Genomic DNA, 27,195 nt, shown 5'->3' with positions numbered 1-27,195 from the left:
ATGATTGTAAAGTTTAATTATAATTTGTAGTTTTTCTATTTTTAATAAAGCCAACGACTTCTATTAAAACAATTCAACATAAGATTAATACATCTATACACAAATTACATATCACTCTACTTCTAGTCATTCATCGAATAAAATTTTATATAATTTTTTGTTCACATTGTTAGTGTAACAAAACCTAAAATTTAATAATTTAAGGATCGATGATCATCGTGAGGGGTAAATCTATACCTCTAATGACCAAAACCTAACTTTAGAAAATTTAGTCACCAAAACAAAAACTCATCCAAACTTTACCCAAAAATTACAAATAAATTATAAGGAGAAAATACGCAGATTATTATGTAATGTCGGAATAACGTTGAAAACATACATTACCGTATTGTTCAAGTTAACGAACATTCAAAGCTGGACAACCCTAATTCAATTTCGATTTCCTCATACATATCCTCGATTCCTATTTATCACACCTTCCAAAATTCGGGGTTCTATTTGGATCTTCCCCTTAATTCTCTATCTCCAACTCCAGGTTCCCAAAAATTCCGTGTTTTGAACTATATCTAGTCAAATACCCAGAAAAAAACACTTTTTTTTAGCAATAATGGAAGAACAAGAAGAAACGGAGACAAAGCCACTTCATCAGGATGCATCAGATAGCCATGTGAGAATGAATAACCCCAAAAAGGGTTTTCTGGAAATGATGTTAAGACCGATAAAATGGTTGAAAATGTTAAGTGAAGAGTTGCACTGGAGCTTTGTGTTGGGTGTTGTGATAGTTTATGGAACTAGTCAGGGTTTTGGTGTGGGACTGAGTAGAGTTAGCACACAATATTACATGAAAGATGAGCAGAAGGTGCAACCCTCTCAAGCACAGGTCTTAATCGGGGTAATCCATTTTCCTTGGATTGTTAAGCCTCTTTGGGGCCTGCTTACTGATGTTGTACCCATTCTTGGTTACTGGAGACGACCTTATTTCGTTTTTGCTGGTAAATTATGAATAACCCAACCCATTGTGTGCGTGCGTGTGTTGGGTTTTTTAATATTATTGGTCATTTTGTTATTTTACCTGAATTTTAGCTTCTGATAGGTGATTTTTCCCTATCTGCCAAAAAGAGTAATTTTAGGATATCAATGATTTTTAAGTCTGTTCGAGAGCCTTTGTTACTTCTTCGTTGTTTTCTGCAAAAAAAAAAAATGATATTATAGATGGTTTTAAACGAGAAATAACATATTTTAAGGAGATATCTTTTTACTATGTTTCAATTGTGAGAATGAAAAGGAAAGAATTCCCCTTGGTTCTCTGGTTTGTTTATAATTTCATTAGATGTGTCTTTGATTGGAGGGAAAGTGGTGGAAAGAAACGTGATAGAGGAAAAGGTGGATATGAAAACAAAATAGGAATAGGAATGGGATTGCTCTTTGTGTTCTCTTTAAATTGAATGCTTCTATAACGTAGGGAAATGGAAGGAAAAAAGTCATTCAACTAAAATTAACCATTATTTCTGATTTTATTTATTTATTTTGTCTTTGTTGCTTTGGTCAAGGAAATGCTAACGTGTTCTATTTCCAACTTGGGAGCAGATTACTATCTCCACAATGAAATTTTGATTCATGCTACCATGCACCTTTATTGCCTTCACACTAACTTTTTTTTCTTCAACTATATCTTCAGTTCTATGATTTGATATTTTTATGGTGATGGTGCATACTCGGTGAGGTCTTGCCTAAAGTGTTGGTCCGATGTGTTGGGGCCTGGTCCAGATTGGGCTAGATTGGTTTGGTGTGGACTAGTCCCTCCTATGGTGGAATCCTTCCTTTGGCAGGTTGTGCATCAGAAGTTGGCAGTGAAGTGTGAATTGTTGAAGCGGAGAGTTCCTGGTATTATTGACACTAGTTGTCCTTTATGTGGGATATTTCAAGAGTCGGTTTCTCACTTGTTCTTCACTTGTGTTTCATAGGGTTTATGATGGAGGTTCCTGCATTTTTGGAATGTCCCATCTCCTTTTCCTTTTGATCCCCCAGCTTTTTTCAGGCTTGGTGGGGGTTGGTTCCAAAGTCTGAAATATGGAAGTTTATTTCGGGAGCCGTGATATGGTCTATATGGAAGTAATGAATCTTATAGTTTTTAAAGAGGGTTTATTGATCAGTTTAATCTTTTCTTCCTAGCGTGTTATAGATTAGTGGCTTGGTTCTCTGCTAAACATCCTCACTATTCTTCTTCCTTTGGTTGTTTTGTAGGCGACCCATCTTTGGCTGACCTCTGTGGGAGCCATAAGAGACATGATTTCCCTTGTTCTATTTGGGTTCCGCCACCTGTGGGATTTTTTAAAATGAATGTTGATGGTGCAGTTAGTTGCGATTGGCAAAAAGGGGGAATTGACTGGGTTCTTAAAGATTCAGGGGGTCTACTGTTGGGTTCCTTCTCTGAGGCTGTTGGTCTGGGTCCGCCTGCATTAGTTGAACTGTTGGCAGTTAAAAGGGGATTAATGTTTTTTATAGATTCCTACTGGTGCAATAAAGGGCGGTTAATATTAGAATGTGATTGTCTCTCGGTTGTGAATTGAATAAAAAACCAGGAATGCTGTCCTGTTTCGATGGGCCTTGTTTTGCAAGAGATTATCTCTATAGTTAGAGATAGGGATGTCTAATTGAGAGGGGGATAAACTTGCTATAGATGGAATTGGTTGATAGTGGTAGATGTATGTTGTATGATGCTGACCTTAATGTATTATGGTTCTGATATTCAATAAAATTTTGAGACACTCTTTTCCTCTTTCCAATGTGCTGTGAAATATTTTATATTTCATAGGTTATGAAGGGGTTTTTTACCGAGGTATCCCATTTTTATAAAAAAAAAACTCTGTTTGATGCCATCTTTTAATTAGTATGATTTAATCTAGAAAATTTCCATGTATTATTTTCTGTCTGGATTTGTATAACTTCATCTAACAAAAACAATTGTCATTTTGATATTTCTTTATGCTTTCCTCTTCAGACGTGAATAACTATAGAAATCTGTTTGTGACATTTTTCTATTGGAATTGGAGTTTTATTTGCTTGTTTGCACCATTGATATGTTAAGTTTGCGGCCATTTCTGATGACATATCATGTAATCTTTCCGCCTTCTTCCTGTACTCCAATATGGACAAAAGAAGGAAAAATAGGCGCAAAGAAGAGGACTGAAGATAGACAGCTCACTTGTTATATGATCAGTGCAACTTTTTGACATTTATTTATAATTATTTCAGGGTTTCTTGGTGTGATCTTCATGCTAGTTCTGTCACTACACCAGAATCTGTATCTTGGATTTGCCTTGTTATCTCTGGTGGCAGGAAGTGTTGGTATTGCAATTGCAGAAGTGGCTATCGATGCCTGTGTCACACAACATACTATAAGTCATCCTGTCCTTGTTGGTGATATGCAGAGCTTGTGTGGGCTGAGCTCTTCTATTGAAGCATTGTTAGGATTCTCGCTGAGTGGCTTTTTGGTTCACCTAGCTGGAGCTAAGGTTTACTTCCTTCCAGTAGTTTAGTAGCTATTGATTGCAATATTCTGATAATTTTTAGAAATTCAATACGACCAACTCAAACTAACTCGACCTTTGATTGAACAATTCCAATTGAATTATTAGTTCTAAATAGTGAATACTATGGTTCATTCCTAGCATTAAAGTTGTAAATTTAATTAAATTCTTTGGTAAAAGGAAACCAAACTCTTCCAACCATTGGACTTCATTTATCTTAATCTTTACAACACAAAAATCATTTATAAAAATCGATACTAGTTGATATAATAGGCAAGAACAGAGCATTGTAGAAAGGCATTCCGAATAATGTTAAGTGGTGTTATGGTCAGTGATGGAGCCAATAATAAATCAGTAAAATTATGATTTTTGAAACTTTGTACAAGTATAACGCAACAACCATCTGCCTTAATGTTGCGTGTTGTGAGTAGTATAAAATTATACGTAAATAATGTGTAAGTATACACAATCGCTCAAGTAATAAAGTGATGAGTGAGTATTGTATCCACAGGGATTGGTTGAAATTACAAAAGTCTAACCAAAGCAAAACACTACTTTATCTATGTATAGTTAGTGTTGATATGTACAAATGTCACAGCAATGAAAAGTAAATGTTGGTGGATATGGATGAATGGTCTGATGATGTAGAAAATGGAAATGCAGTGACAAGAACAGATTTTTAATGTTGAAAATTATGAAATATCAAGGCAATGAAAAATAGTAAAAACAATAAATAAATAGAAAATAAATGACGAGTTGAAAATCCTCACACGACAAGCTTCCACTGGAATGAATGGTAGGGATTGATTTAAGGATGCTAAGCTTATTCTCAGGCAGATTTAATCTATCTAAACTTCACTTGCTCGACAGGGTTTGCCGAAAGTGCTCCCGCTATCTCTAATCAAAGGAACCTAACAGAATATGATGCCATGGCATCTGCTCTCACTCTCTGATGTGACAGCCTACACTATTGATAAAAGTACCATTTTTAGTCGTTGAAATCCTATCTTAGTCTCTCTCGAGTACTAAGGGATTAGGATATAGTATTCCTAGGCTGGTTTGTTGAAAATACTATAGCACATTGCTTATGAGGATCTTGTCTTGTGTTTCTCTCGAATACTACAAGTATTTTTAGTCTAGGTTTCTCTCGAACACCTAACCTTCATCTAAGAAATGGACACTCTCATGCCTCTTACAAGCTTAGATGATGAAGGATACATAAGCAAAGCAAGCAAATATCAAAGATAAACATAAAACCACCATTAAAATAAAGTTTAAACATCCATCAAAACAACCCCACCAAATAAGGTTAAGTTATGGTGGGGTTTGAATCATCCATAGAAAAAGCCATGAAAATATTCGTTCCAACAACCCAAGAAATAATATAAAAATAGCAGCAAAGGAAAGTGAGAAGAAGCCTTCGACGCACTCCACCGGAGGTCTCCTCGGCCACCACAAAAAAACCTTAGCTCGCTAGCTCCTCTCGGATGCCTAGCTCACCACTCATTGGAGCTTATTAATGGAGGAACACCACTCAAGGAAGAAGAAAGGAAAAAAGTAAAATATTATTGAAATTCTTCTCTGCTCTACCGTATTACGTGTCTCTCTCTCTCTCCCTTGTGAGGTTAATATATAATAAAAATATCTAGGAGTAATGATGAGGTTGTTGGGGTGCAAAATACCCCTCATACCCCTAGAATCACACGTTGTGCGTGAACCTTATCCTCCAGGTGGAAGTGGTCCCTCAGCAGGCGGTTACAACCATCATTTCACGTGCAGAGCTAGCTGTCCTCGTACAGAAATATCTTTTTGTCGTTTTCTGTGCCAGAAATACCAAGGCATTTCAATATGCTTTAGCAACGTGTGATGCCACGACATTCCTTCCCAAAGAGACCTTTTGCTTACAATTTCCTGCACACCACAAACAACTGCACCTTTCTCTCATACAACACCCTTAAGAGATAAAATAACAATATCGCCACAAATGCAACTACATGATCCTAAAATGACTAAAATGAGCTTTTAAACAAACAATAACTTAAGTGAAAAAGACCTTAAAAGTAGCCTTTTTAGGAAGTTATCACACACCAAAACTTAAGCTATTGCTTGTCCTCAAGCAATGGATAACAGTTACATAAGCAGAATGTCATGACAATTTTCAACAGTAAAATAGTAGGACAAAATTGAATTTCAACCCTCAGAAAAATAGGCTTTAATATGATAGACATATCAAGAATTCAAGTACTTTCCCTAGGTCAATATTCTTTGTGGTAGTGTGTGTGCGTGATTATATCTAATCTATACTTATCAAACTTAGACAATTTCTAATCAAGTCCCCTAGGTTTTGCCAAGGCATTTATTCATTCATTAAGCACATTTTTACTCCCTTTTTACTGATTTTTTTTAAAATGTTGCTACGAAGGGAGTCAGCTCATCACACCTACTCTTCCACACTCTAGGTGAAATGGAGCATACCTTCCACCCTCGAGCTAGTTAAGTAGAGTCATCCCGAGACTACTTTATTTACTCATATGCGCGAGGCTTCCATTTATTAAAGAGAGTTCCAGGCAATGCCACAGAAAAGAGAAGTGTTCGTCTACTATGCCTAAGCATTTATTCACAGTTTCATATATAAGGGAGTTATTTTTTTATTTTTCTTTTAAGAACAATACTATATTTCAATGCCAAAACTAGCTAGAGTTCATTCATAAAAAATTTCTAAATTTCCTAAGTATAGAGAACATACAAATCGTGTAAAAATACTTCACAAAGCATCAAACCCTAGAGTAAGTTTTATCAATCTCAACAGTCATTTATATTCAATTTCTAGCCTAACAAGTTCATCATCATCGGGTATCCTCAAAATATTCTATCTAACTGTTCTACTATTTTCTGATGCCATGGCATAATACTACGCTAATACTATCATGCATATGCTCTACCGAGAACACCACATCCCCCAAACTTAAGGGAAATATTGTCCTTAATGCTTAAAGAGAACTAAACTAAATAAAAACTATATGTCATGCAATGAAATGCAAAGTAAATGCAAATAAATATATGTGAGGTACCTCATGGTTTGTGTAACACCCCCAACCCGTATCCGACCCGAATACGAGTCTGAGGTGTCACATGACTTTTCAAACTTTGACACTTAAAGAAAACAGGGAAATTTAAAACTTTCATTAAAATAAAAGCGATTTATTTACATTAATTGACCAAAACAACCAAAATCGATCAGAGAATTCGTAACTGACACTTTACTTACATGCCAACATACTATACATGACGAAATACATACTTTATTAGTTACTTATGATCTGATCTGCTAGCAGTGCTGCTGTTCTTGCCACCCTATTTCCGCTCTTCCTGATTCTTGGTACCTACGTGTAAATCACTTACACGCTAAGTCACAGACTTAGTGAGGCATAACATAAATGTATGTATTCATATGTATAACCATGAATTTATGAATATGCATTCTTACCATGAATCAAGACATTTCAATGTTCATGTATCGATTACACTATAACATATATGATGATAACATGTACATATAACACATACATTCTCATGCCAATTTCACTTTAATTTATCTTTGGATTGTCCATGTACATTATTGAGAACAAAGGTATGTGAGTCCATAGAGGTTGTACACTATGTTGTCACCACAGCTCGTATAATTCCTTCAAGGGGCACTGAATATTTGTCCCGAAGGACCACTATGTCCCGAAGGACCACTAATTGTTCCGAAGAACCACTATGTTCCGAAGGACCACTGATAATCCCTCGACTCTTGGCATACCAATTATACCTATAGCTCTCGTATCATATAACATGGGCTTAAATATGAATACATTTTTTTTATTTCATATCTCTTTCATCACTTTTCATATAAACACATATAATCATTTCCATTAATCCACATACCTGAATTGTTTCTCTTGTAATGGCATTGGTTCACATAATATCATATTGAAACATAATGAATTATGCATGAAATCACTATAGAAATAATACATGTATGCATGTACATGAATATAAAATCATGAATTCAACTATCAGAGATAGACTTATCACAAGTCTTATCTCTATACATTTTAACTATAAAATGCACTCACCTTGGCCTTGCTTGTTTCAACTTGATCCTAATCCTTTGTTTGTTCCGGAACTAAATTATGTTCTATATCTACATAGTAATACATTGATACTAATCAGTATATTAATTAATATATTCTAAACTATCACTCCTTAGGCTAAAAAGAAAGCTATTTCCAACTTTTAATGATGGTATGCATCGATGCACTACACCATGTATCGATGTATCCCTTGACAGGTGTATCGATGCACTACCTATGCATCGGTGCATAAATCCCATTCGATGTTTGTATTTTAAACGGGTGCATCGATGCACTCCTTATGCATCGATGCATTAATGGCATTCGATGTTCATTATTTAAGAGTGCATTGGTACACATTGAATGTGCATCGATGCACACAACCTAGAAATTGCATTTTAAGCTCGAAAATCATCAATTCTTCACTCAATTCCTTTATTTTAAACCCCTATCATGTCATTAAACCCAACCATCATTACTTAAGCCAACTTATATCCATGAAAATCATTTTTAACCTCAAAATCATATCCTTGATATATAATTCAAGAATCATACCCAAATTTCAACATGTTCTAAATATACTTCTAACACTTCATATTCCTTGATTAAGTCGATGACAAGTCAAATTCAACATCCAATTTCAAATATGAACTCTATTTCAAAATTCCCTTTAAGAACTCATAATCTTTAATTCTTCCTACACCCTTCATCTTGTTGTTTTACAACAACCTAAGCTTTCCTTAAGCTTAATTAGCATCTAAGGAGAAAAACCAAACTTAAATTTCAACTAACAAACAACTTATAAGAAATCTCACCTTTGCTATGAGTTTTCACGTTGGGAGGAAAGAAGAGAAGAGAATTATGGAAGCTTATGTTTTTCTTCCTTCTTCCACGTGTAGCTAAAATAAATATATCTATTCTTTAATTATTTCCCATGCAAATGACCATTTTACCTTTCTATTCCCTTTTCCTTGCAATTTAACCCTATACCAATTACAATACTATTCAATCATTATGCTTTAGTCACTAAATTCTGAAGTTTTATAATTTAGTCACTAACTCGGTATTGAGGTTGTTACAAATCTCCCCCTTAAAGAAAATTCACCCTCAAATTTTTATTACACGAAGAGATGGGGGTACCGATTCCTCAAATCCTCTTCACGCTCCCATGTTACTTCCTCTTCTTTATGATTTCTCCACAATACTTTGACTAATGGAATAGTCTTGTTCCTTAATTGCTTAATTTCGTGAGCTAAGATTTTAACCGGTTCCTCTTCATAAGTCAAATCCGGTTGGACCTCTACCTCTTCTGAAGTCACGATGTGGGAAGGATCAGATCGATACTTCTGAAGCATTGAGACATGAAATACATTGTGAATTTTCTCAATTTCAAGTGGCAACGTCAGTTGATATGCTACTGGTCCAACTCTCTTTACGATCTCATAAGGTCCAATAAACCGAGGACTCAACTTTTCTCTTCGACCAAACCTCAAAACCTTCTTCCAATGAGACACTTTGAGAAACACTTTATCTCTAATTTGATATTCGATCTCTTTTCTCTTTAGACCCGCGTATGATTTCTGTCTATCAGCTACTGCTTTGAGATTACTTTGAATTACTTGAACCTTTTAATCCACTTCTTTGATCAACTCCGGACCAATAATTTCTTTGTCTTTAAGTTCGAACCAATTTAGAGGTGTACGACATCTTCTTCCATAAAGAGCTTAATAAGGAGCCATTTTGATGCTTGATTGATATTGTTGTACGCAAATTCAACAAGTGGCAAGTACCTTTCCCATGATCCTTTGAACTTGATAACACAAGCTCTCAACATATCCTCCAAAATTTGAATTGTTCTCTCAGATTGCCCATCGGTTTGTGGATGAAACGATATACTAAAGTTTAACCGAGTTCCCAATGCTCCATGTAATGATTTCCAAAATCGTGAAGTAAATTTAGGATCTCGATCTGAAATAATAGAAACAGGTACACCATGTAGACGTATAATCTCCTTGATATATAACTCAGCATACTTATCCATGGAAAAGTCGACTCGTACTGGAATAAAATGAGCTGACTTAGTCAATCTGTCTACAATAACCCATATCAAATCTCTTTTATTCGGAGTCAAAGGCAACCCCGTTACAAAATCCATTGTTACATTCTCCCATTTTCACTGAGGAATAGACATAGGTTGCAACAATCTTGATGGAACTTTATGTTCAGCTTTAACTTGTTGACACGTCAAACATTTGGATACAAATTCCGTAATGTCTCTCTTCATTCCAGGCCACCATTATCGACTCTTGAGATCCATATACATTTTATTTCCTCCCGGATGCATAGTTAATGTACTACAATGAGCTTCCGTTAATAAGTCTTTCTTTAATTCATTATCATCTGAAATTACCAACCTCCATTGATAATATAAGTTCCCATCAGCTTTCATTACATAATCTGTGGTCTCTCCATTCCTTATCTGCTGTAACTTCTTTAAACACTTTTCATCTCCAGCTTGCAATTCTTTAATTCGGTCTAGCCATGATGGCTTGAGAGTCAATTCCACACATGTGGCACCATCTCCTTTTAATGATAGTTTGGCATCCAAAGCTCTTAAGGCTGCAAACGTTTTTCGACTTAAGGCATCCGCTACCATATTTGCTTTCCCTGGATGAAAATCAATCACTACATCATAATCCTTTAAGAATTTCACCCATCTTCTCTGTCTTAAATTCAATTCTTTCTGAGTCATCAAATACTTTAAACTCTTATGGTCCGTATACAAGTAGCATCGTTCGCCATACAAGTAATGACGCCAGATCTTATGAGCGAACACTACTGCAACCATTTCTAGATCGTGCGTTGGATAATTCTTCTCGTGCGGTTTTAGTTGCCTCGATGCATACGCTACCACTTTGCCTTCTTGCATTAGCACGCATCCCAATCCGTTATGAGACGCATCACTGTACACTACAAAGTTCTTGTCAGACTCGGGTTGAATCAACACTGGAGCTTCTGTTAAAACCTTTTTCAGCATTTCCAAACTTTCTTGACACTCCAGAGTCCATACAAATTTTACCTCTTTCCTCAATAATTTAGTTAGGGGTAATGCTATTATCGAAAAGTTTTTAACAAACCTTCGGTTATAACCATCTAACCCCAGAAAACTCCAGACTTCTGATACATTCTTTGGAACTTCCCATTCTAAAATGGCTTTGATATTTTGAGGATCCACTCGAATTCCTTCAGCAGAAATCACATGTCCAAGGAATATCACTTCCTTCAACCAAAATTCACATTTGGAGAGCTTGGCAAAAAGCTTCTTTTCTCTCAAAGTCTGTAGAACTGTCTTCAAATGCGAATTATGCTCTTCTTCCGACTTCGAATACACTAATATATCATCAATGAATACCACAATAAACCGATCCAAATAGGGTTGAAATATTTGGTTCATAAGATCCATAAAAGCAGCCAGGGCATTCGTAACTCCAAACGGCATCACAATAAACTCATAATGACCATACCTCATTTTGAATGCCGTATTTGGAATATCTTTATTTTGAATCTTCAATTGATGATAACCAGAACGTAAATCAATCTTCGAAAACAATAAAGCTCCCTTTAACTGATCAAATAAATCGTTAATTCGGGGGGAGTGGATACTTGCTCTTAATGGTCACTTTATTGAGTTGCCTATAATCAATGCAAAGACGCATGGATCCATCTTTCTTTTTGACGAACAAAACTGGAGCTCCCCATGGTGAGACACTCGGTCTAATAAACCCTTTGTCCAATAATTTTTGTAATTGGATCTTTAATTCTTGTAACTCTTTTGGGGCCATTCTATATGGTGACATGACAATAGGTCTAGTTCCCGACATTACTTCAATCTGAAATTCTACCTCTCTATCGGGTGGCAAACCCGGTAACTTTGCAGGAAAAATATCAGAAAACTCTCTGACTGTAGGAATTTCTTCTATCCCTTTTTCTTTTGCTCTCACATCTAGCACACTTGCAATAAACCCTTGATATCCCTATAGCAATAACTTCTTTACTGACATCACTGATATTACATTAGCCAATGAGTTTCATCATTCACTAAATACAATAACCTCTATACCTTCTGAACTTCTCAACGTTACTCTTTTCAGTCTATAGTCAACATTAGCATAGTAATGATATAACCAATCCATTCCAGTATCACCTCGAATTCTTCAAAAGGTAATTCCATTAGATTAGCAGGGAATTCAATTCCCTGAATCCGTATAAGACACCCACGACACACCATATTGACTCGAGCACTGTGTCATAACGGATTAGTCACTATTACCTCATTGTTAGTAGATTCTAACAGAATATTCAATCCTTTCACTAACTTACTACAAATGTAAGAATATATGGACCCCGTATCAATCAATACAAACACATTCTTGTCATACAACTGAAAAACACCTACTATGATCTCTGGGTCATCTCTATCCTCGCTACTTCTGAGATTATGCACACAAGTTGTATAATGTATTTCTTGCGGAGCTGACGACTCTGATTGTCTTCTTCCTCTGCCTTTACCTCTCTGTGTAGCCAAGGCATACCTCTCTGGCTGAACAGATTCGCCCGCTAACATGGGACAATCCCGAACAAAATGTCTAGTGTCCCCACATTTAAAATAGGTTCCAGAAATCATCCGGCATATCCCTGAATGGTTCCTTCCACAATATGGACATTGTCTGACTTGGCTCAGGTTAGATCTCCCAGCTCCATATCCCACTGATTGTGTCTGTCGACCCCTCATCTGATTTGATCCCCTTCAAGAGGATGCAACTGGCTATGATCTCGCTTGGGGTCGAGGACCAGCATCTCTGCCCCTTTTTGATGGTGCCGAACTCGATGATGTACCTGTTCTTTTTGATGTTAGAGCCCGCGAATCTTCGAACCTTTTATTCTGAGCTCTTCTAGAGCTTTAGCATGATTCACCACTTCTTGAAATGAGGATAGATTTAACACAATTAGCATTTCCTTTAGTCTTGGACGTAAACCTTCTACGAACCAATCAAAAACATCCTTTTCTGTAGGAATTAACTCAACAGCGAAGCGGCTCAACTTATTGAATTCATATTCGTACTTATGCACTGTACGATTCTATTGCTTCAAGTTCATGAACTCTTACTTCATTTGTCGGATGAATTGATCTCCAATGTATTTATGATTGAACTCTTCTAAGAACAAAGACCAAGTTACTTGATCACCAGGCATTCTCAATGTAACATTAGTCCACCAAATCCTTGCTTGCCCTCGGAGCAAGGAGACTATTCCATCAAACTTTTATGGATCGGAACAATGAAGTCCCTCTAGCATGATTTTTACATCATTAAGCCAAATGTCCGCAGCAACAGGACCTTCTTCGGCTTCACCTCTAATCTCTGATGCTCCTAAACCCTTCACCTCCTTTGCAACATTCATTCTTGGAGTTGAAGTAACAGAAGGTTGAAAACGCGCCAATACCGCGTCCAGTGTTCTGAAGAACACATCTTGATCATTTACAGGCACTCCAGAAGGTGCCTGATCTTCACTCTGCATGGCCAGGGCAGGTGAATTACTGCTTTCAGCGGGCCTATCATCTCCCGCTTCACTTTTAGAGTTACCATGTCTGGACATCTATAAAAATATACCTATATCATTTTATCAGCAAAACAACATACTTACTATTATATCAGATCAGAAGTTTTCAATATTTTGTTGGCATATATACTTTATAGGACACTCTAGACTTCGGTTTATGCCGAGAATCGACTAAACCGTAGCTCTGATACCATTAAATGTAACACCCCAAACCCGTATCCGAGTCTGAGGTGTCACATTGACTTTTCAAACTTTGACACTTAAACAAAACAGGGAAATTTAAAACTTTCATTAAAATAAAAGCGATTTATTTACATGGATTGACCAAAACAACCAAAATCGATCAGAGCATTCATAACTGGCACTTTACTTACATGCCAACATATTATACACGATAAAATACATACTTTATCAGTTACTTATGATCTGATATGCTAGCAGTGCTGCTGTTATTGCCACCCTATTTCCGCTCTTCCTGATTCTTGATACCTACGTATAAATCACTTACATGCTAAGTCACAGACTTAGTGAGGCATAACATAAATGTATGTATTCACATGTATAACCATGAATTTATGAACATACATTCTTACCATGAATCAGGACATTTCAATGTTCATGTATCGATTACACTATAACATATATGATGTTAACATGTACATATAACACATACATTCTCATGCCAATTTCACTTTAATTTATCTTTGGATTGCCCATGTACATTATTGAGAATAAAGGTATGCGAGTTCATAGAGGTTGTGCATTATGCTGTCACCACAACTCGTATAATTCCCTCAAGGGGACTGAATTTTTATCCTGAAGGACCCCTATGTCCCGAAAGACCACTAATTATTCCGAAGAACCACTATGTCCCGAAGGACCACTGATAATCCCTCGACTCTTGACATGCCAATTATACCTATAGCTCTCGTATCACATAACATGGGCTTAAATATGAATACATTTTTTTTTATTTCATATCTCTTTCATCACTTTTCATATAAACACATATAATCATTTCCATTAATCCAGATACCTGAATTGTTTCTCTTGTAATGGCATTGGTTCACATAATATCATATTGAAGCATAATGAATTATGCATGAAATCACTATAGAAATAATACATGTATGCATGTACATGAATATGAAATCATGAATTCAACTATCAGAGATAGACTTATCACAAGTCTTATCTCTATACACTTTAACTATAAAATGCACTCACTTTGGCATTGCTTGTTTCGACTTGATCCAATCCTTTGTTTGTTCCGGAACGAAATTATGTTCTATATCTACATAGTAATACATTGATGCTAATCAGTATATTAATTAATATATTCTAAACTATCACTCCTTAGGCTAAAAAGAAAGCTATTTCCAAATTTTAATGATGGTATGCATCGATGCACTACACCATGTATCGATGTATCCCTTGAAAGGTGCATCGATGCACTACCTATGCATCGGTGCATAAATCCCATTCGATGTTTGTATTTTAAATGGGTGCATCGATGCACTCCTTATGTATCAATGCATTAATGGTATTCGATGTTCATTACATTGAATGTGCATCGATGCACACAACTCAGAAATTGCATTTTAAGCCCGAAAATCATCAATTCTTCACTCAATTCCTCTATTTTAAACCTCTATCATGTCATTAAACCCAACCATCATTACTTAAACTAACTTATATCCATGAAAATCATCTTTAACCTCAAAATCATATCCTTCATATATAATTCAAGAATCATACCCAAATTTTAATATGTTCTAAATACACTTCATATTCCTTGATTAAGTCGATGACAAGTCAAATTCAACCTCCAATTTCAAATATAAACTCTATTTCAAAATTCCCTTTAAGAACTCATAATCTTTAATTCTTCCTACACCCTTCATCTTGTTGTTTTACAACAACCTAAGCTTTCCTTAAGCTTAATTAGCATCTAAGGAGCAAAACCAAACTTAAATTTCAACTAACAAACAACTTATAAGAATTCTTACCTTTGCTATGAGTTTTCACGTTAGGAGGAAAGAAGAGAATTCTGGAAGCTTATGTTTTTCTTCCTTTTTCCACATGTAGCTAAAATAAATATATATATTCTTTAATTATTTCCCATACAAATGCCCATTTTACCCTTCTATTCATTCTTCCTTGCAATTTAACCCTATATCAATTACAATACTATTCAATTATTATGCTTTAGTCACCAAATTCTAAAGTTTTATAATTTAGTCACTAACCCGGTATTGAGGCTGTTACAGTTCGCGTGGCGGTGTTGCCTTGAAGCTACTGGTAGCTCCTCGTCTGGTGCGTTTATCCAGTGGTGCTGGGCTAGACTCTGAAGAACTATAGTAATAATGCATAATATTGATGCGTCCAGTCGAGGTTTTGGTACTTCTTTCACTACGTGATGCAGGAGATGGAACGGGACTGGGTGTTTTATTAGTAATTGCAATAAGTGATTCAGGGGTCTCAGAACGGTGCGGCTCAGGAGCCGGTTTAACATTTGGAGGATCGGCGTCATCTTGCTCTAGCTCGGGAGATGCCTCGGCATTGATTGCCGGTATAATTTCATCCAGAAAGCCTGGGAAATTCTGTTGAATGTGGGGAATGATCTCTTGGAACATCGTTTCCACCACAACATCTCTCTATTTATCATAGCCAAAGAAATTACGAATGTCACCATGTAAAGCATGTAAGTGCGTCTGAGTCTGCATCACATCTTCTTCGAGAGCAAGCAACCTTTCCTCGATATTTAATTGTTCAGTACCTGCAGATTTCTCATGAGCAGGGTCCTTAGATTTTAGATTTTCAAGTCCCAATAACAGTGGTAATCTAGCCCTAGTAATGCCTGAAATTATAGGTAAAATCTCATCAAAAGCATTCTCATTTACCTTTTTCTTACGACATAAAGCAGTAATCAAATTGGGGAACACTAAAGCACTTGCCTTTTTACCTAAATACTCATGAACTTGATGAACCATGATTCAACCCACGCAATAGGACGGGTTAGCATGATCAAATGTAAAACATTAAACGATAAAGTGATATTGTTGTATTGTGTGATGTAGGCATGAGCTTGTGTTTGAGGAAATGGTTCCACAACTTTACGCGCGTTTGTAGATGCTCACGGTTGACCGAATATGGACTGGCTTGGCGACCATTCCATGCGGTGTTTGCGAAACACAAGTCCTCCAAGATCTCGTCATAAGTGGTGCTATCGACATCATTTTCGAACTTGGCATGCTGGTCCTCTACATCCTGCAAATGGAAATATCTATTAATTGTAGATGGTGTAAATCAGATGTGCTTACCTCAGACAAAAATGGAGTGTTGGTTCCTCTTGGAGATGTTGGCGTAAAACTCCTTAACTAGTGAAGTATTCACCGAACCCGGATGCCTTGCAAACTTTTTCCATTTGTGTGGAGTAACAATGTCCATCACGTCCGGTCTAAAGCCATCGTCGACTTCATCGGTAAAAATAAAACCCAACTCAAAGAATAATTTTTTGTTCTTGAAATTTTGAAACCATTCATTGGCTTCATCATTCTCGAACTGTTGCAAAGTGGAAGCTTCGGTTGCGATTGGTCTGGTGTGCACCATTTTTTTTAAAAAATATTTGTGAATCAAGAAAATTGAAAAATGAATAAACTTTGAGAGCTTTGAAACCTTGAAGGATTTTCGGCTATGGGGGAAATGAAGGAAGATGATGAAGAAATGAGAGAAAAAGAAAAAGTTAAAAATGAGAGGGAAATGAGTGATAAGACGGTTAAAAGAAATAAGTGGGTGGGGGTTAATGAGTGTATTGGGAAGGAAAATAACCTGCAAAAGTAATGATAGTGATGGGACAAAACAGTGGAGAGAGAAAAGTAAAAATCAGAAATAAAATCAAAGAAAAGAAACAAATTAAAAAGAATATTTCCCCCAATTAATGGCTTGTCCTTTCCTCCCTTTGGTAACCGCTCCTTGCACGGCTTGCAGCACTGTGGTCCCTACAATTCAAATTAAAAATTATCTATAAAATAAAATAAGAATTAAAATAAAAATAAAGGAATGATTAAATTTTAAATTTTTTTATTTATGCACAATCACAAATTTAATGTCGTAGCATCGAAATTTGGTTCTCAGCTGGGCACTCTTCAGCATCATGCAGATGCAAAATTGTCTTGTTGTGTGGTGGTGGAACTCCATATAGGCTTTCAGATGCTAGTCATTGACTTTGAAGATCGTCTCATCTATATTCTCGATGTCAACGGCTCCATAGGGATAGACATAATGCACCTCAAATGGCCCTGACCATCGAAATTTGAGCTTCCCAGAAAAAAGTTTGAGTCTGGAGTTATAAAGCAATACTTGTTGGCCCACATGAAAATGCCGTGGAATCAGTTTCTGGTCATGCCACTTCTTGGTTTTCTCTTTGTATATCCTAGCATTCTCATATGCTTGTGCTCTAAACGCTTCCATTTCTTAAGTTCCAGTAATCTCTTCTCCCCATCTAGTTGAACATCAAAATTCAATAGCTTGATGGCCCAATACGCCTTATGTTCAAAGTTCAACCGGGAGATGACAAGCTTTCCCATACACTAGCTTGAATGGTGACATCCCCAAAGGAGTTTTAAACGCTTTTCTATACATCTAAAGTGCTTCATCTAACTTTTACGACCAATTCTTCCGCCTTGGGTTCACCACTTTCTCTAAAATTTACTTGATCTCTCAATTGGATATCTCAACTTGGCCATTTGTCTGTGGATGATATGCCGTGGCAATCTTATGTCGAGCTCCATATCTTCTCAATGCCTTGGCAATCAACTTGTTATCAAAGTGGGTTCCTTCATCACTAATGATAGCACGAGGTACTCCAAACAGAGTGAAAATATACTTGTACAAAAACTTGAGTACGGTTTTAGAGTCATTCCTAGAGGTTGCTATTGCTTCCACCCACTTTGATAAGTAATCTACAGCAAGCAAGATATATAGATTTCCTCCAGAAGATGGGAATGGTCCCATGAAATCGATGCCTCACACATCAAACGACTCTATTTCCAAAATATTTTGCAGTGACATTTCATGACGTCTGGATATGTTTCCAGTCCGCTGGCATCGATCACAAGATTTGTAAAATGCTTGAGCATCTCTAAACAAAGTTAGCCAATAAAAGCCTGATTGTAGGACCTTAGCAGCAGACCTTGCTCCACAAAAATGGCCTCCACATGAGGCTGAATGGAAATGGTATAGAATATCGTGTTGTTCTTCTTCATGTACACATCGTCTAATGAGCTGATCGGCACAATGCTTGAACAAATATGGCTCAACCCAAAAATAGTTCATTGCATCGTGGTTGAACTTCTTTTTAGCCTGGCTGTCTAAATCAAAAGGCAATATTCCACTAACAAGAAAATTAGCAAGGTCAGCGTACCACGGGATTACCGTGGCATATAAAAATTTCTCATCAGGAAATTCTTCTTGAATATCTACAGTGTCATGGCATTCAGAATTTTTCTCTAGCCTAGATAAGTGATCAACAACTTGATTTTTAGTTCCTTTTCTATCTACCACATCTAAGTCAATTTTTTTGCAAAAGTAAGATCCACATAATAAGTTTAGCCTTTGTATCCTTTTTGTTCACTAAGTATTTTATAGCTAAATGATTATTGTGAACAATAACTTTAGTGCCTATTTGGTATGGTCTAAATTTATCAAAAGCAAATACCACGACAGGTAATTCTTTCTCAGTGGTGGTGTAGTTCAATTGTGCTTTATTCAATGTGCAGTTAAAATAATAAATAACATGAAAAAGTTTACCTCGACATTGCCCCAAAACAGCTCCTACGGCATAATCGCTTGCATCACACATCAGCTTAAATGGAGATGTCCAATCGGGAGGAACTACAATAGGTTCCGAGATCAATAGTTGTTTCAGCTTAGTGATTGCGCCGAGGCATAACTCGTCAAACACAAAGGGTTGGTTTTCTTGAAGCAATGTGCACAAGAGCTTAGAAATCTTGGAGAAGTGTTTGATAAATCTTCTATAGAATCCAACATGTCCAAGTAACTTCTTATACCCTTGACCGAAGTTGGTGGTGGCAAGTTTTCAATTACTTCAATCTTCACCTTATCTACCTCAATACCCTTGTGAGAAATTTTGTTAATACAATGCCCTCAGTTACCATGAAGTGACATTTTCCCAATTTAAAACCAAATCAGCCTCCTCGCATCTTTTGAGAACTTTCGCCAAATTGCAAAGGCATCATTCAAAATCGTCTCCAGAAACAGAAAAATCATCCATGAATATCTCCAGGAAGTCTTCAACCATGTCTGAAAATATAGCTTGCATAAAGCGCTAAAATGTTTTCGGGGCATTACAGAGTCCAAAATACATCATCCTAAAGGCAAAAGTGACATAGAGACAAGTAAATGTAGTCTTTTCTTGGTCCTATGGTGCGATGGCAATTTGATTGTACCCCGAGTACCCATCCAAAAAGAAATAGAATGCTTTATCAGCCAATCAATCCAACATTTGGTCGATGAAAGGTAGAGGAAAATGGCCATTCTTTGTAGCTTTGTTGAGTTTATGATAGTCCATGCATATCCAAATCCAGTAACAGTGTGAGTGGGTAATATCTTATTATCCTTATTAGTAACCTCCGTCGTATCTCCTTTCTTCGGAACACATTGGACAGGGCTCGCCCATGAGCTATTTGAGATAGGGTAAATCACTCCAGCATCAAGTTATTTCATAATTTCTTTCATCGCCACTTTCTTTATAATAGGGTTGAGTCTTATTTTTGGTTCTATTGAATTGTAGTGGCAATCTTCAAGTAAAATCTTGTGCATGCAGATCGTGAGACTAATTCCTTTCAAATCGGTTATAGTCCAACCAATTGCTTTCTTATGATGCATCAACACACTTAACAAACTTTGCTCTTGGTTAGCAGTAAGGTTAGCAGAAATAATCACCGTAAAGTTCTATCGCTACCCTAATAAACATATTTAAGATGCCCTGGCAAAGTCTTAAGCTCTAGAGTAGGTGCATGGAATAATAAAGACTTAGGAGGATTAAATTCGTCAAAATTTAGAGGCTCAAAATTCATACATGATCTAACTTGTAGTAAGCTAGATTGCTCCTCTAAAATTGGAAAATTGTCGTACTCCACTAAGCTTTCATCATCCACCCAATATTCATTTTCTGCTAGCTGAATGAAATTGTTCTGCCAAAGCTCTTCTTTAATCACTGAGTTCAATTCAGAAATGCCTTGGCATTCTTCAGTGTCATCTACATATTTGAGCATTAAAAACACATTGACAATTACACACTGGTCATCCACTCTCATGGTGAGTTCACCTTTTTTGTAGTCTATCAAAATACGACCAATGGCTAGGAAAGGTCTTCCCAGAATGATGGGTGCCTTGGCATCAACTTATCCACCCTTACAATGACATCTTCGACTCTCCCTTCAGGTTTAACATGGGAACTGTCGGTAAGTTATAAAATAACCGAAGTGGGTCTTGCATCTCCTATGCCAAGCTTCAAGAATATAGATTTCAGCATTAAGTTGACACTTGAACCAAGATCATACAGTGACTTTCCAACGAAATTAGCTCCTATAGAACTAGGAATAATGAAGCTGCCTGGATCATTTTGCTTTGGCGGCAACTTACTCAATGAAGAACAAAATTCTATTACCGTGGCAACAGTCTCATAATTCTCTACTTTTCTCTTCTTGGTACAGATTTCCTTCATAAATTTGGCATACGTTGGCATATGTTCAATAGCTTCTAAGAGAGGTATGTTGATATGGAGATGATCAAGAATGTCTACGAACTTCTTGAATTGAACTTCATTATTATGCTTCTTCAATCTTTGCGGAAAGAGTGGTGTTGGTCTATCTTCTTTAACTGCAGGAATAGGATTTGCTTTTGCCTTGGCATCAGAATCTGGTGCCTTAGTAGAATCAGTAGTAGAACCCTCATCCTTATCATTCTCAGAAATAATATCATCATGTAATTCAGCTTCACCACTGTCAGTGATGTGAGTAGAGCCATCATGTTATGCCCCACTAGCTTTGACTTGTTGATTGATTTGTGTTCCACTCCTAAGAGTTAACACATTGCAATGCTCTTTTCCATGCACTTTAGTGACTTCAGTATCACTTGGAAAATGTCCTTTCTGACGCTCTTACAATGCCGTGGCAATCTGACCAAATTGACCTTCCAAAGATCTCAGAGACGAGCTGTGGCTTTGAAGTAAGGCGCCTTGACTATAAAATAAAGCTCATTGATTCTTAATTGAAATAGAATGGTCTTGCAGGATTGTCTTCGTAGTAGATATGGACTCTTGAATTGTAGCTTCCAATGAACTAATGCCCGCTAAAGATAAAGCTTCTTTGTTGGCATTATGCCATGGTATAATATTTTGGTAACTTTGAGGTTAATTGTGATTCTGCTACCAAGTGGGCTGACTAGTATTGTGGGCTCCTTGATTTCCCCATGAGAAATTTGGATGCTGACGTCATTCAGCATTATAAGTGTTAGAGTAAGGATTGTTGTTGCATTAATTGAAATTACCTAAAAAGTTGATGGACTCATGGTTGGTTGGGCATTCGCTCTCATGATGATTGCCTTGGCATAACAGACATGCCAAGCTAGTTGTTTTCACTTCCTTCACCTCAGTGGAACGTTGTAAATTTTTTAGCATATGTGTGATAGTTGAGAGTTGAGCGGACACCGAATCCTTGGTATCTAACTCAAATGCTCCAGGTGCTTTCCTCCCACTCTCAAGCCTTGATGAAGGAAACTGATAATCATTATTAGCAATTTTGTCCAAGATAACAAACGCCTCAGTAGGTGATTTATCCAGCAATGTCCCATTTGCCGAGGCATCCAGTAACATCCTCGTGGGTGCATTGACTCCATTATAGAACATAACTACTTAAGTCCAGTCGTGAAAACCATGATTTGAACACTTCCGAACTAAACTCTTGTAACGATCCCAACACTCATACATGGATTTGTCGTCACCCTGGCGAAAAGATGCTATATCATTCCTTAGCTGAGTATTCATGTTCGGTGGGTTGTACCGTAATAAGAAACTCTTGCAAAGATCGACCCAGGATTCCATCGAACCGGATGGTATACCACTCAACCAAGCCCTTGCTCGGTCATGCAATGAATATGGAATCAACTTTAATTTCAAAACATCCTCATGTACTCTTTCTTGGCAGAAAAAATCACAAACTTCCAAAAAATTTTGAATATGCTGTCTGGCATCTTCAGTTGGCATACCCCCAAACTGCCAAATGGAATTCAACATGTTGAACATGACTGGTTTAAGCTCGAAATGTGCAGATTGAATTTCAGGTGCCACAATCCCAAGATTCAAGTAATCTATTATCGGATTTAAATGATCACGAATAACGCGCGACCTACTAGCAGGTTCAACATTTTCTAATGCCGCAACATTCGGAATTCTGTCATCCTGACCAATGCCTTGGTTTCCAATATGATACATATTTCTTCTAATACGTTGAGCACATCTCCTTTGTCTAAAGAGTCTTTCAATCTCAGGTTTTATCGGTTCCAATGGCTCTTCAGAATTTCTTCTAGGCATACACTAAATAAACCTGAAAAATAATAAAACAAAAATATAAAGTAAACCATACACAAATAAAAATGCAAAAATAAAATGCTCTAGCAAACTAATTAACTTCAGGCTGCCAATCCCCGGCAATGGCGCCAAAACTTATTGCGTGTTGTGAGTACTATAAAATCATACGCAAATAATGTGCAAGTATACACAATCGCTCAAGTAATAAAGTGATGAGTGAGTATCGTATCCACATGGATTGGTTGAAATTACAAAAATCTAACCAAAGCAAAACACTACTCTATCTATGTATAGTTAGTGTTGATATGTACAAACGTCACAGCAATGAAAAGTAAATGTTGGTGGATATGGATGAATGGTCTGATGATGTAGCAAATGGAAATGCAGTGGCAAGAACATATTTTTAATGTTGAAAATGATGAAATGTCAAGGTAATGAAAAACAGTAAAAATAGTAAATAAATAGCAAATAAATGATGAGTTGAAAATCCTCATACGACAAGCTTCCACTGGAATGAATGGTAGGGATTGATTTAAGGATGCTAAACTTATCTCTCAGACAAATTTAATCTACCTAAACTTCACTTGCTCGACAGGGTTTGTCGAATGTGCTCCCACTATCTCTAGTCAAAGGAACCTAACAGAAAAGGATGTCATGGCATCTGCTCTCACTCTCTGATGTGTCAGTCTACACTATTGATAAAAATACCCTTTTTATTCGTTGAAATCCGATCTTAGTCTCTCTCAAGTACTAAGGGATTAGGATATAGTATTCCTAGGTCGGTTCAAATATTGTTGAAAATATTATAGCCCATTACTTGTGAAGATCTTGTCTTGTGTTTCTCTCGAATACTACAAGTATTTTTAGCCTAGGTTTCTCTCGAGCACCTTACCTTCATCTAAGAAATGGACACTCTCATGCCTCTTACAAGCTTAGATGGTGAAGCATACATAAGCAAAGCAAGCAAATACCAAAGATAAACATAAACCCACCATTAAAATAAAGTTTAAACATCTATCAAAATAACCCCACCAAATAAGGTTAAGTCGTGATGGGGTTCAAATCATCCATAGAACAAGCCATGAAAATATTCGTTCCAACAACCCAAGAAAAAATATAAAAATAGTAGCAAAGGGAAATGAGAAGAAGCCTTCGACGCGCGCCACTGGAGGTCTCCTCGGCCACCACGAAAAAGCCTTTCCTCGCTAGCTCCTCTCGAACGCCTAGCTCACCACTCCTTGGAGCTTATCAATGGAGGAACACCACTCAAGGAAGAAGAAAGGGAAAAATAAAATATTGCTGAAATTCTTCTCTGCTCTATCGTATTACGTGTCTCACTCTCTCCCTTGTGAGATATAATATAAAATAAAAATATCTAAGGGTAATGATGAGGTTGTTGGGGTGCAAAATACCCCTAGAATCACACCTTGTGCGTGAACCTTATCCTCCAGGTGGCAGTGGTCCCTCAGCAGGCGGTTACAACCATCATTTCACGTGCAGAGCCAACTGTCCTCGTACAAAAATATATTTCAATCTGCCAAAAATGCCAATGCATTTCAATCTGCTTTAGCAACGTGTGATGCCACGACATTCCTTCCCAAAGAGACCTTTTGTTTGCTATTTCCTGCACACCACAAACAACTGTACCTTTCTCTCATACAACACCCTTAAGAGATAAAATAGCAATACCACCACAAATGCAACTATATGCAACTACATTATCCTAAAATAACTAAAATGAGCTTTTAAACAAATAATAACTTAAGTGAAAAAGGCCTTAAAAGTAGCCTTTTAAAGAAGTTATCACTTAACATGGCTTATTTAATCTGATTTGACAACTACTTTATCCAAGGCATGCAATCTCACAGCTTAGTTGGAATCCAGAGTTTCCTCATCTGATAAGAATTTAGAATATGTCTTTCTCTGTTTTTATCTATCTTTTTCTCTTTTGACATAATAATGCAGAATCTCTTGTAAATATTACAGGTTCTTTGCCAATATATCCCTAATAGAAAATTTTACACTATAAAAATTTTGATACAAGCAATTTTTCTTTGGATTTCAATTAATCATATTAGGACATAGGATATGCTTTCACTTGTATGATTTCACGGTTTACAAGATATTCAGTGTGGCCATCATTAGGACGCCAAGTTCCATCTGTGTTGCATGAGTCATTGAAGGTGTTACTTTTCGTGCAGGGTGTATTTGGGTTAATTATTATCCTTGCTAGCCTAGTTGTTTTGGTTGGAATCTTGTTGAGAGAATCCCGAGTACGCAACTTTGCTTGTGGAAGAGTAAGTAATCTTTCTTTGCAAGCTCTGCATTAATCTCTTGGTTCTTCCCTGCATATATTGAAATGTTAAATTGGAATTAGGTAAAGGAGAAGTTTATAGATGCGAGTAAGGCTATGTGGACAACTCTGAAATGTTGGGATGTTTGGAGATCGTGTTTATACATGTACTTGTCTCTTGCACTAGGCTTGCATATCCATGAAGGGATGTTCTACTGGTACACAGATGCAAAAGACGGCCCATCTTTCTCACAGGTAAAACCATTTTTTTCTTCCTCAGAACAAGCAGAATGTTTTGTTCCATGTTTTATATTACATATGATTCAGGAATAACACAGTATCTTTGGGTTGGCAATTGGGTCAGTGAGCAAGTTCCAAGTGGTTGTGTTGCTCCTAATTTCAGTCGTTTGGCTTTTGGGTCACCGGATGTAAAGTTATTTTAGGTTCAGATCATTTTCATGTTGACTTTTAAAGATGATTCACTTTCATTGTGTCAGTTATTTTTGTGGGTGAAGCCAGGTCATCCTTTGCCACCTATACTAGTAGGTGTTGGTCTTGGTTCGGTCATTTTGGTTTCAGGTTGCTTTTAGGTTATTTCAAATTCAAGTAGTTAATTTCTCATTTTTGAAGTTATTTGGGTTGAGTTGGTTGGCCAGTTCATTCTAATTAATGGAGATGGATCAACTTATGCCACCTCTCTAGGTACATTTATTGATAGAATCGTACATATAATGTTTATTAGTGTTTATTTGCACCTTTCTACCTGTGTTATCTTCCATTTTTAAGTCACTCAACTTTGTGTTTGCGATGTTTTCGACTTTTGTTATTTAACTCATGTAGTCTAAACGCTGGAATAACCACAAATAGTCAACATGAAAAACTTAAATATTATGATATGAGCATTTAGACTGTTTTTTCCTATTATTTAGGATAAATATTTTAGTTGTATGCTTTTTGCAGGAAATTGTTGGATCCAAATTCTCTGTCGGTGCTGTGGGCTCGCTTTTTGGGGTCCTCCTATACCAGAACTTTTTGAAATATCATCCTTTTCGTGATATATTGTTTTGGGCCCAGCTGTTGTATGGTATATCTGGATTGCTTGATTTGGTATTGGTGTTGCGTATAAATTTAAAACTTGGTATGCCAGATTATTTCTTTGTGTTGATTGATGAAGCTGTCTCTTATGATCGGGCGTATTAAATGGATGCCTTTTCTTATACTGAGCTCCAAGCTTTGCCCATCTGGTATAGAAGGCACTTTCTTCGCTCTAGTCATGTCAATCGATCATATAGGGCTACTTTCATCTGCCTGGTCAGGAAGCCTAGTGCTCCACATGCTGAATGTTACACGAACACAATTTGACAACCTTTGGATATCCATTATCATCCGGAGCATGTTAAGACTTTTACCAATTGGGTTCCTATATTTGATACCTAGAAGTGATCCCAACCTGTCCATCCTTCCGTCTGAGATGTTGAGGACAAAACGGGTAAATGATGTACTTGAACCAGAAAATATTGAAATGGCTACCCTTGTCTTAGCATCTGACTAGATCCTGGGCTGGTATTTAAGACAACTTCAGAAGAACAAGTGACGAGGAAAATGATGATCATATCATCTAGTTGGACCTCTCCAAAGCTAAACATCCTATTTTCGTGTTGGAAAGTCGTAGCAATTATCGTTTAGAATGTCTTAGATAGCAAGGACACACTCTTTTTCGTTCTTAACCACTGTGCTTCCTGAGGTATAGTTGCCTTAGAATCATTTGCTGAAGCATCTAAATCTATGCTCAAGGATAATAATTCAGGGTTCAGTTATCTGGAAATTCTTGTTTTCCTCAGATGCCTCTTTGCCTGAAGAATTTAATACTGAGGAAGCATTGAAAATTCAGCATTCGGACAGATTGTATACTAGACAATCAATTTGAAGGAGACAGTTTCAAGATAGGCAGCAAGTTCTCTTTCTCCATCTCTTATCCTCTGCTTAGTTACGAGGTTGTTGTATCATTTATGCTTTTAGGCT

At 36.8% G+C, this 27,195-nt stretch overlaps 1 pseudogene; it reads left to right on the top strand.

The window, feature by feature from the left end:
- The first annotated feature begins 387 nt into the window (after positions 1–387).
- Positions 388–27,183, top strand: LOC120133506 (annotated as a pseudogene).
- The last annotated feature ends 12 nt before the right edge of the window (positions 27,184–27,195 follow it).

This window comes from Hibiscus syriacus, unplaced genomic scaffold, assembly GCF_006381635.1.
Source record: "Hibiscus syriacus cultivar Baekdansim isolate YM2019G1 unplaced genomic scaffold, ASM638163v2 tig00110580_pilon, whole genome shotgun sequence".
In the NCBI taxonomy this organism is placed as follows: Eukaryota; Viridiplantae; Streptophyta; class Magnoliopsida; order Malvales; family Malvaceae; genus Hibiscus; species Hibiscus syriacus.
The sequence above is the reverse complement of the archived record's forward strand: the minus strand, read 5'-3'. Positions and strand labels throughout refer to the sequence as shown.